The sequence below is a fragment of the Acomys russatus genome, chromosome 7 (genome assembly GCF_903995435.1).
Source record: "Acomys russatus chromosome 7, mAcoRus1.1, whole genome shotgun sequence".
In the NCBI taxonomy this organism is placed as follows: domain Eukaryota; kingdom Metazoa; phylum Chordata; class Mammalia; order Rodentia; family Muridae; genus Acomys; species Acomys russatus.
Window position 1 is genome coordinate 60,525,036 of NC_067143.1, and position 12,034 is coordinate 60,537,069.

The window sequence follows — 12,034 nt, forward strand, 5'->3', positions numbered from 1 at the left end:
GTTTTTCGAGACAAGGTCTCTCTGTGTTCGCCTTGGCTGTCCTGGACTTGCTTTGTAGACCAGGCTGGCCTCAAACTCACAGTGATCCGCCTGTCTCTGCCTCCCAAGGGCTGGGATTAAAAGCGTGAGCCACCACATCCGGTTACTCACTATGTTTTAACGTGTGAGAAGTCAACCTCTCATTGCAAGGATCCTGTCCTTAGTTTGTTTCTTTAAAAAAAAAAAAAGGTAGAAAAGAGTTAAAGCTACTTTACAGAGTCATAGTTGGGTTAAAAGAGCTTATTCATTACTGAATCATACTTACTGTGTGCCTATTTGTTGCTGTGTCAGAACTAAGGATAAGGAAGAAAAGGAAAACAAACAAACAAACAAACAAACAAACAATCCGTGGAGCATCTTGCCCTGAATCAACACAGCAGTGAGTAAGGTTGAAAATAAATAAGATTCTGTGGGGTGGGGAGGGTCAGAAGAGGCAGCAGCTGGTAAGAGGGCTAGAGACAAAAAACTGAAGCCAGGAGCCCACGGGGCCAGCTAGCCATGGAAAAGCTGCAGCATGCACCTGGAACTGGCGCCCGGCAGGGTCTGTCTGCGGCTCCACTGTTGTGATTCTAAACATTCCCACGTGGGCCCGTGTCTCCAGGTGGACCTCTCTGCACACTCCAGATGAAATAAACACTCTTTCCTGCCTGCCTTTGGGTTTCCTAGGCACGAGTCCTATATCTGGCTCTGCATTTAGTGCGGAGCTCCTCCCCTTTGCTCCCAAGCACACTGACCTTTTTGGTTAGCACACAGAGAGATGAGTTGCACTGTGACATGTTCATGCGTTTGTCACTGTTCCTTTGTTCACCCACATACACTGCCCTTCCCCAGGCCACAAAGCCCCCATCTGCTGGTCCTTTGCTCTCCCCACGTGGTACCCATATTCTGCTTGTATTCTATTATCCTCTCTTGCCCCCCAACCCCATTGATTCCTCTCCTCTCATGGTCTCATTTCTCCTTTCATGTCATGCACACATGCATACACACATACATGCACACACACACACATCCCAAAAATATTTATTCTAGATTATGTGTCAAGTGAAAATATACAGTCTTTGTCTTTCCCTGGCTAATTTTGCTTAGCCTAATGGTTTCTAGTTCCATCTACTTCCCTGATAATGTCTCCATTTCATTCTTCTTTACAACTAACATAATCCTGGTGCGTGTGTGCGTGCGTGTGTGTGTGTGTGTGTGTGTGTGTGCGTGTGTGTGTGTGTGTACGCCACATTTCCTTTTTCTGTGCATCTGTTGGTGGACATCTAAGCTGGCTTGGTTCCCTAGCTACTGTAACTTGAGCAGCTGAGGCAGCTGCCTGCCACCGCTGGAGACTACGTGAGTTCTTGTCCCGCTCCCTACACCCACAGTCACTCTGATGAAAGAAGTGTTCAGATGTAAGCACTAACTCCTAAGGTCACTTAGAATGCAAAGGAATTACCAGCCTGAGAAACGTAACAGTCCTTCTGAGACAACTACAAAACCCAGAGGCCTTATTGAGAGGAGTCAATAATTTGCACAAATAGCAATATTATTTGGGCATTAAAAGAGAATTCGCTCAAAATACTAACTTCCAAGCCAGAGAAAACATAATCTTACTTTTTTTTTGTCTTTGTTTTTGGTTTTCGGTTTGTTTTTTGAAACAGGGTTTCTCTGTGTAGCTACGGCTGTCCTCGAACTCACAGTGATCTGCCTGCCTCAGCTTCCCCGAGTGCAGGGAACAGGTGTGCACCACCGCACCTGAATGAGAGGTGTTTTTTTGTTTTTTGTTTTTTGTTTTGCAAGGGGGGGGGGGCGGTGTGAGGGGTGTTGTTTTGGTTTGGTTTGGTTTTTGGTTTTTTCAAGACAGGGTTTCTCTGTGTAGCCTTGACTGTTCTAGACTATGTAGACCAGGCTGGCCTCGAACTCACAGAGCTCCGCCTGCCTCTGCCTCCCTAGTGCTTGGATTAAAGGTGTATGCCACAAGAGGGTTCTTGACAGAATTTTTATAAAATCAAAATGCACATCAAAGTATACAAATTAGGGCCTGGAAAAATGGCTCAGTTGGTAAAAGCACTTTCCCAACAACTGTGAGGACCATAGTTCAGACCCCAGCACCCACACTACAAGCCAAATGTGGCCCCACTGATGCCCATAACCCCCGCACTGAAACGGGCAGAGGCAGGAGAATCATGGATGCACTCTGGGCATCAGCCTAGCTGAAAGAGAAAGCCATGGACTGGGCTGATAGCTGATCACACCTGCATGATGACGCCTCTACAGCGATCAAAGAACTGCTGAGGCCAGCCTGCTCTACGAAGTGAGTCCAGGACAGCTCAAACTGAGTCAAACTACAGGACCCCCCCCCCACTTGGTTCCTCTGGAGAAGTCACTAACAGATAGAAACATTTCACATACATTTTAGTGACTGGAAGTGTATACACTGGGTGTTAAGTAGGAAAAGATAAAAACATGTATATGCCAGTCAGCAATCCCTGCATTTGGGAAGTGTTGGCAGGAGGGTCAGGAATTTAAGGTTATCTTCAGCTGCCTAGCTGCGTTATAATACTATCTTAAAAAGCAAAACAGCTGGGTGTGGTAGCGCACACTTTTAATCCCAGTACTTGGGAGGCAGTCGGGTTGCTGTGGGTTCGAGGACAGCCTGGTCTACAAAGGGAATCCAGAACAGCTAAGGCTGCACAGAGAAATCTTGTCTGGGGGTCAGGGAATGAAAGAAAGAAAAGAGAAGAAACAAGAAACTAAAGCAAACAAATGATTATCCCCAAATGCAGAGGGAATGAGACGACGTTTCATCCAGACAGATAAACTTATTTTAATGAGTACAGCTTGGATCTGAAGACAGGAAAGTCCTTTCTGTCACTGTGTATTCTTGGACAATTCAGTGAACCCTCTGAGCTTTAGGTCCTTCACTGAAACAGAGCTGGTCATTCTCACTTGCGGAGTTCTTATGGTAACTGGACATACTGTGCACACTGAGTGCTGGCCACAATACCAGCGTTCAGGAAGTGATAACCGGTCTTTCTACTATCTGACTCAACAACCCTCCGGCCCCAGGTTCTCAAAGTGTGGGCCCTGGACCAGTAGTGTCAGTACCAGCTGGACACTCAATAAAGATGAACGTTATCCATTCCTGAGAATCAGACACTGGGGAGCCACTCAGAAGTTGAGATTTAACTATGCCACCCAATGAAGCTTGAACAGCAAGTGCTCCCGGGGCCAGGCTTGTCTCTGAAACACAGGACGATCTCTCCAAATCTTTTTTTTTTTTTTTTTTTTTTTTTCCTTTTTGAGACAGGGTTTCTCTCTGTAGCATTGACTGTCCTGGACTCACTTTGCAGATGAGGCTGGCCTCAAACTCACAGCCATCTGCCAGCCTCTGCCTCCTGAGTGCTGGGATTAAAGGTGTGCACCACCACAGCTGCCCACAATCTCTCCAAATCTTAAAATCCTCTCTTGCTAGCCTAGTCATCATGGTGGTGCAGGCCTTTAATCCCCTCACTGGGGAGGCAGAGGCAGGGGGATCTCTGTGATTTTTGAGGCCAGCCTGGTCTACATACTGAGTACCAGGATAGCCAAGGCTATGTCGAGACAGGCTGTCTCAAAAAACAAAGAGCTCCCCTTTCATCCCATCATAACAGAAAGTTACTTTAAAATGCTATTAATGTTGGAAGAGATCGTTCCAAACAAAGCAAAAAGATTTGAAATAAAAATAGTGCTGACATTTTAATTCCAATGCCTTTTAAAATAATCTCTGTAAACAGGTCTGTTGTATGGGAGCAGCCTGCCCTGTGGCGAAGGCATGTCAGGGTGACCCGGATTTGAACTCTCCTTGGCCAAAACTCACTGATAAGTTTGGCAAACTTTACTACTCTGCTTAAGCCATTGATTTCTCTAGCCACAACCCCATAGTCAAGTTGACTTTCCACATAATCGAGGGGATGCTCAGATAGGATAGTTGGGAAAGAATTTCTTAAATCAGTGAATCAGTCTTTAGGCATCAAATCACAGGAGAGATAGGCAGAGTCTCCCTGAAAAGTATGTTGACATTTTATTTTGTCTTGTTTTGGTGGTTTATTTTCTGCCTGAACAAGTTCCAGAACTGGGCAGTATGTCTTTTGTTTTCATGTGTATGAGTGTTTCTCTACATGTATGTCTGTATACCACGTGCAAGCCTGGTGTCCATAGAGGCCAGAAGAGGGCATCTGATGCCCTGAAACTAGACTTACAGATGGCTGTGGGGCAGCCATGGCAGGGTCCACCACACTGGGAACCCATATTGGCAGAAGACTTCCCAGAGCAGAGGGAACACACAGCAGATGCCAAAACATTTAAGTTGTCGTGGTGTCGTGATCTCACTTGTCCCTAGCCTTAAAGCATATTCTTGTCAAGATTCTATTCTGCTCAAAAATCTGTTGAAGCCGAGTTTAGCTGACTTTCTTACCTCCCTCCTTCAAAAGCCATCAATAGTTAAGTCTTTAAAAGAAGAAAAGGGGACCTGGTGGCTCTTTGGGGACAAGGAGAGCAGGTAGAGAAGAGCTCAGGCACTGTCCCTCTTTAAGTGAGAACACAAAAGACACATGGACAGGGGACGACGTAGAAACAGCATTGACCAAACAGGCTACACTTGATCCCATTTCCCCATCAATCGCAGCAGACAGGTGTAACTGCCACCTTCCTGCCATCGCCTCCACCACTGACAGACCACAGTACTCACGCCATGGGGCTGTTCTGAAAAAAATCAGGGACTTTCAGTATGTACTATTCTGACACAAATAAACATTCATAGCCTACTATTATTACTATTATTCAATTACTACCAGAAGAAATAAGGATCAACCAAAGAGGTTAAGTAACCTGCCCAGGCACTGTAAAGGTAGCACACACTTAGGGACCATTTCTACATTTACACCTTGGCTTGGAGAGTCCCAGACCAGGCAAATGAAACTGAGACACAGACCTCTTCAACCAGCATCCTATACTTTAAAAAAAAAAATTATTTCACATTTAGCCCTCCCTCTCCCTGCCTTCCCCTTTCCTCCTCTTCCCTCCCCTCTCTACCCGGCCCTCTGTGCCTGCATGCATATTGGGGCGCCTTTGGAAATGAGAAAAGGGCATCTGATCCCTTGGAGCTGGAGCTCCCGGGTCCTCTGCAAGAGCAGCAAGTGCTTTTAACCACTGCCCCCCATCTTATCTCCAGCCCCTATACTCGACGTTAATCCCTTCAGGCCTAGCGGTGGCCTGTATGGGCAGGACCTTTTTTCAGCCTTTCCTTTTACTTGTTCTTTTAAGGAAAGTAGCATCGGTCTGAGGCTCTAAGTCTGTGTCCTTAGAAATGTCAAAGCACAAGCCCCTGGAGTATGGGAATAAGACCCTGCTCTCACCTGTCACTCTATGGGAGCCTTAGCAAAGGCTTAAATATCCCATCATTAGACAACTCAGCCAAGCTTTTTGTTGTTGTTGTTGTTTGAGTTTGAGTTTGTTGTTGTTGTGTTGTTTTGTTTTGAGAATGGGCATTCTTTTTTTTTTTTAATGACATTTTAGATTTTATTTGTTTTTGGGTTTTTTTCGAGACAGGGTTTCTCTGTGTAGCCTTATCTTGCTTTGTAGACCAGGCTAACCTTGAACTCACAGAGATCCACCTGCCTCTGTCTCCTGGAGTGCTGGGATTACAGGCATGTGCCACTGTGCCTGGCTGCATTCTTTTTTTTAATTCAGCAAATTTAGGCATTTTTTTAAGCAGCAAAGTTTTCTGGTTATTGTAATCTGTTGGAACAAAATTCCCACATTAAAGTCTGAGGTTCCAATACTTAGGATATATTTAGTGACAGAAGCATTGACAAGGTATATTAAAATGGAGGTCATTAGCCAGGCATGGTGGCGCACGCCTTTAATCCCAGCATTTGGGAGGCAGAGGCAGGTGGGTCACTGTGAGTTGGAGGCCAGCCTGGTCTACAAATCGAGTGCAGGACAGCCAAGGCTACACAGAGAAACCCTATCTCGGAAAACCAAAAATAAAATAAAATAAAATGAGGTAATTAAGGTGACTCCTAATCAATATAAGTGATGTCTTTATACGAGAGGCAGGAGGAACTTAGACACACAGAGGAAATTACTGAAACACGGAGAAGAAAGCACACACAAGCCAAGAAAAGATGCCTGGGGGTCGGGGGGAGGAGGGCGCCCAGCCCTGCCAACATCTTAGCCTTTAACTGTCAGTCTCTCCGAGCTGTGAGAAAATGAATTTCTGTTAAGTCATCCAGACTGAGGTATTTATTACTTAAGCCACAGCAAACTATGTACAGCTCTCAAGCCTTCTCAACAATGTGTGCAAACTGCCTAAAACAATTTCCTTTTATGTACTGATACTTAAAAGATCTCTACATGAAGAGCTAGAAAATTCTTTGTTAAGATGAAACATTCCTTATGCCTTTTAACAGTGAGATATTGTGTACCAATAGATGAAGTAGCTTGTTTTCCAGGTTGGTTCACTGTGTGTTTAACACGGCCACAGACTGCAGTGTCAACAGCAGAGACTAGCCCTCACAGCCTGTTCTGAAGGTGCACTTGACACGCTCACTGACCAACCGAGCTAGCCGCTTCACCCTGTCGCTGTTTATTTGCTTTGTTTTGGATGAGGTCTCACTGTTTATTTGCTTTGTTTTGGATGAGGTCTCACTCTTTAGCCCTGGCTGATCTGGATTCACCGCCCTCTGCCTCCGGAGGGCCAGGGCTGAAGGTGTGCGCCCCAGCCCCTGTGAAGCTCAGCATTTTGTGACTAGACATTGCGCAATCAAGCTAAATGAGATAAGACCTTTGAAATCCCTCCGAAACTGGACCCACAGCTTCAAAGCATCTGATCTAATCAATGTCTGAGGCAGTCAGGGGAAACCTGAAGGCTGGCTGCACTCAGTCAGGTGGCACTCACTGTCAGGACTGCGGGAGATGGGGAGACAGGGAGACAGCTCTCCGCCTTCCATTCCTCCCGTGATCCTTTGCTGACTGACCGCTGTGTCTTCATGCTTTCTGCGCTTGAAATTCCTTAGGGCCTGGACCCTTCCCTGCTGCTCCTGCTCCACGCTCTCTCTAGACTACCTCGGCCGATCACGTTGTTTGTTTGGTTGGTTGGTTGGTTGGTTGGTTTTTTTGGTTTTGTTTTGTTTTTGGCTTCTCAAGACACGGCTTCTCTCTGTGTGTAGCCCTGGCTGTTCTGGAACTCACTCTGTAGACCAGGAAGGTCTCAAACTTGAGATCTGCTGTTGCTGTTGCTGTTGCTGCTTCCACCACACTCCCCGCCCCCCCCAACCTCTTCCATGCCCCCAAATCTCACCTATTTGCCAGTAGCTCTCAGGTTTACTTCTCCAAGGCAGGAACTGTCTTTCAGGGCTTCATAGCCAGCTGCCAATCTGCTATCTGTCTTTGGCTGTCCCGGAGACAGTGTGAAACGCACTTCTGATAGCCAGCTAATGATTTATGTACCTTGCCTCAGAGTTGCGCTTTATTATTCTTTCCTAAATTAGGAACATTTCACTCACCTAGTGCTGGTGCTGCAGAGGAATTTTAACTCAGAATATGGCTGCTCGGGCAAGAGATCCCATCCAAAGACCTTCTAGGTCGGTGTGATCCGGCTGGAATCCAGAACTTCTTTAGTCCAGGAGACAGAGGCAGGCAGATCTCCATGTTCTGGTCAGTGCTGTTCAGGCAGTTCTGTTGAGTCACTGAGTTGAGAGGCAGTGCAGTGGAGCTGAATTCATGGCAGTTCAGTTCACGCAATTCAGAGGCAGTTTTTTTTTACCAGGAGAGCTTTACAGAGACAGGTTAAAGAGAGAACAAGCCAGACACAGGTGAAGACAGAATGAGCCAGAGAATGAGAAGGAGCCAGAAGATTAGAACTGACGGCTAGAGTTAGTTTGAAGCCAAGCAGAGCAACTCAGTGAGAAACTGAGAAGCCAGATTGAATCAGTCAATTTGGAGAGGAGTTTGAGCCAGAACATCTGAGTTGAACCAGGCAGCCAGAGTACAGAAAGAACTAGAAAGAGTGAGCTTATTCAGCAGTAAGTCTCAGGGGCTGAAAACATACTAGGCCTAGATTAGATTTTCAGAGGCTAGAAGCTTCCAGGACTAGGCCTAAGTTAGCAGATGGAGACAATAAGACTGAAACAACAATTGGTTCAGGTGAATAAAAGTTACAGTAAATCATGCAAAAACCAGAATGCGTTCTTGGCCTGATACTTTTCCTCCATATCCACTGTAGTGAGAAGTCCTGATACTCAAGATATCAACCAATCAGTCAATGGCCAGACAGATGCACCTTAAACCACTGTATCATGCCACTGGGACGGGACTTTCCTAAGCAATCTACTCACCCGCTTTCACTTTCCAATCCATTCTTCTTTCTTTTTTTCTTTTTGGTTTTTTTGAGACAGGGTCTCTCTGCGTAGCCGTGGCTCTCCTGGACTCACTTTGTAGACCAAGCTGGCCTCGAACTCACGGCGATCCACCTGTCTCTGCCTACCGAGTGCTGGGATTAAAGGTGTGCACCACCACCCGGCTTCTAATCCATTTTTCAACCATAGAGCACAGTCTTCTAAAGCCACAGTCAACTTTCTCATCGATTTCTCTCACTGATGCATACATATCTTTTAAAACTTTTCAGTCACACTGCACCTAAGACAAAAACCCAAGCCCAGGGAGCGGTGGATGGGAAGGCTAGAGATGGCTTAGCGCTTACTGCTATCTGCTCTGCTCTTCCAGAGGACCAAGTTTGGTTCCAGCACCCACACTGGGCAACTCAGAAGAGCAATGTCTGTAACTCCAGTCCCAGGGTATCCAACACCCTTCTCTAACCTCCACAGGCACCTCACACGTGTGGCATATAGGCACACATAAACTTAAATAAAAGTAAGACTGAGCAGGAAGGGGAGTGGGAGTGGGTACCCATAACCGAGCTGCTGTTCTCAGACATAGAAGCATTTAGGAAAAACATCTGTGGGCCAGTGAGATGGCTCCATGGGCAAAGGCCCTTGATGGAAAAGCCTGACATCTGAGGCTGATCCCTGGAGCCGTTGATGGAAAGAAAAAAGAGACTCCCCAAAGCTGCCTTCTGTCAATAATAATAATAATAATAATAATAATAATAATAATAATAACAACAACAACAACAACAACAACAATAATAACAACAACAACAAATGGAAATAAAACACAGTCAGGCGTGGTGGCGCATGCCTGTAATCCCAGCACTCAGGTAGGCAGAGACAGACAGATCTCTGTGAGGTCTACAAAGTGAGTCCAGGACAGCCAAGGCTACACAGAGAAACCCTGTCTCGGAAAAACCAAGCAAAAGATGCTTGCAAGAGTTTTTAAGTGGGCTCAAACCTAAAAGGACTGGTTCATCAAATGTACACACACCAGAGTTTCCAGGCTTATACTTGACCAGTTCATGGTGGGGAAAGGGCCATTTTCTCACATAATCTTCTATCTTATATCTCCAAGCTTTCACATTGAAAACCAGAAATTAAACTGTTCTGTCAGAGAATCAGTATCAGTGGGGAAGCGCTAGCTGTGCTCCTCTTTAGAGACTCGAGGTAGTTAAACACTGTCCCGTACTGGTTTATTTCAGAGCACAAAGTATCTTGCATTTCCTGCTGTGGGACACCAGCATGGCCTGATTGATGGCAGAAGCTTTTGCTCCACATGGCTGACACTCGGCATGCTTGAAGTTGAAGTCTTCAGCTTCCCTACTGGCCACTCACGTTTTATGGTCCAGCCTCATGGCTTCCTTCTGGACTCATCAAACTCCTCTCTCTAGTACATGCCCACCCAAACACACTAATTTTCATATTCATTATCGCTTCTTCCAAATCCCAAGCTAAATCAAGCTCCCCTATTAACCAAGTATCCGGTTCTACATTATCACTTAGAGGACCAAATGTCTGACAGAGACTTCCTTATCAGGGTAGCTTTGGGGCAATGTGGAATAACTCCGACCACTTACCACAGTGTGTGTGCTTTTATGTGCTTCTTACTTTCTAAGCATGTCTTAGAAAGTCATGTCTTAAGCAGAATCTACTGTACTGTCCCAAACAGTATTCATTAGCTGCATGTTTGGACACTTGAAATATTGCTCATCCAAGTATAGGATTGACTTTAATTGTAATTAATTGGAGTTATGGAACAGTGAGGCATGTGACTCCTTTTCCGACTGGAAATGTTGGAAATCTAAATACTGAGCCAAATAAAGTTTAACAACTTAATTAAGTATATATATTTAAAATGCATGCTGGAGAGATGGCTCAGGGGGTAAGAGTGCTGACTGCCCTTCCAGAGGACCCAGGTGATTCCCAACACCCACATGGCAGCTCACAACTGTCGGCAACTCCAGTTCCAGGGAATCAGAAACCCTTACACATCCATACAGGCAAAACATCAATGCATATAAAATAAAATAAATTAAATTATAAAATACATGCTGGATTCCCAAGACCTGGTAGAAAAAAAAAAAAGTAAATTATAACTCAACTTTCATACTGGCTATCAGTTGAAATGATAATACACCTGTTTTACTGAGTTAAATAAAATATATTACTAAAATTCATCTGGCTGTTAAATTTTATTTATTTATTTATTTATTTATTTTGGTTTTTTGAGACAGAGTTTCTCTGTGTAGCCTTGGCTGTCCTGGACTTGCTTTGTAGACCAGGCTGGCCTCAAACTCAGTGATCCACCTGCCTCTGCCTCCCGAGTGCTGGGATTAAAAGTGTGCGCCACCACGCACCGCTAAAAAATTTTTTTTAACTTGTGATGGGCATGGTGGTGGACACCTTTAATCCCAGCATTGGGAAGGCAGAGTCAGACAGATCTCTGAGTTTGAGACCAATCTGATGCACATAGTGAGTTACAGGCCATTTGGGGCTACATAGTGAGACCTTGTCTTAAAAAAAAACTTTTTAAAATTACATATGCAGTTACAATTACATTTATATCAGTAGGCACTGATCCAAACATTTACACAACCATTAAGTAAAAACAAAAGTTTAATTCATTTTCTCCTCAAGGGCTCTAAGGGAGTTGAGAGGAAAAACAAACACACTGGTATTCTTTTAAACCTAAGTGTGTTGTATGGCTGAAACTGGGTTGGAGCTTGGCGTCAAAGTAGACGAAGAATCAAGTAAAGACAGGAAAAGGATAACAGTGGCTTTGGCTCAACAGAGGAAATGGGGAGGAAGAGCAGGGAATATCTCCAAAAGCACTTTCGGTTTTTTTTGAGACAGGATCTCTCTAGTATGTAGCCCCAGACGATCCCGGAACCCGACGTATAGAGCAGGGTGGCCTCAAACTCACAGAGATCACCTACATCCGCCCTCTGAGAGCTGAGATTAAAGGCATGCACGGCCATGCTCAGCTAAACTGGCCCTTTTTATTCACCTATTTATTAAGACTCTTCCCTTATTTGCTCCAAACATAGAAAACTAATTTCTATAATGAAATCATTAGCTAAAATGTTTTCAATCAAATTCTATAGGTTCATTATTTAGGTTTAATTGAATTTTTATTTTATTTAAATCACATCTAGTATTTCCTTTTAATTGTGCTCCCAAAGAAATATAAGAACATAAAGAAATTTATGAAAGGCCATATGTTATGCCTCTAACCGCACTAGTCAGAAGGTTGAGGTCGAGAGTTTAGGTCAGCCTGGGGCACAGAATGAGACCCTATCTCAAAAAAATAATAGGGCCGGCAAGATGGTTCAGTGGGTAAAGCTGCCTGGCTCCAACTCTGACTACTTGAGTTCGATCCCCAGAACCTTCAGAGCAGAAGGAAAAAAAATCTCATTTCCAGGAGATGTCCCCTGACCTCCATTCGCCACATCATCGCTCCCGAGTAACCATATACAAATAACTTCAGAATTCGCTGAGTATGTCTATTCAGACTAGTGAGAAAGATATCACCAGTGTGATTTGCACCAACTGGCTGCCAAAGACGAAACGATTGCAGAGCA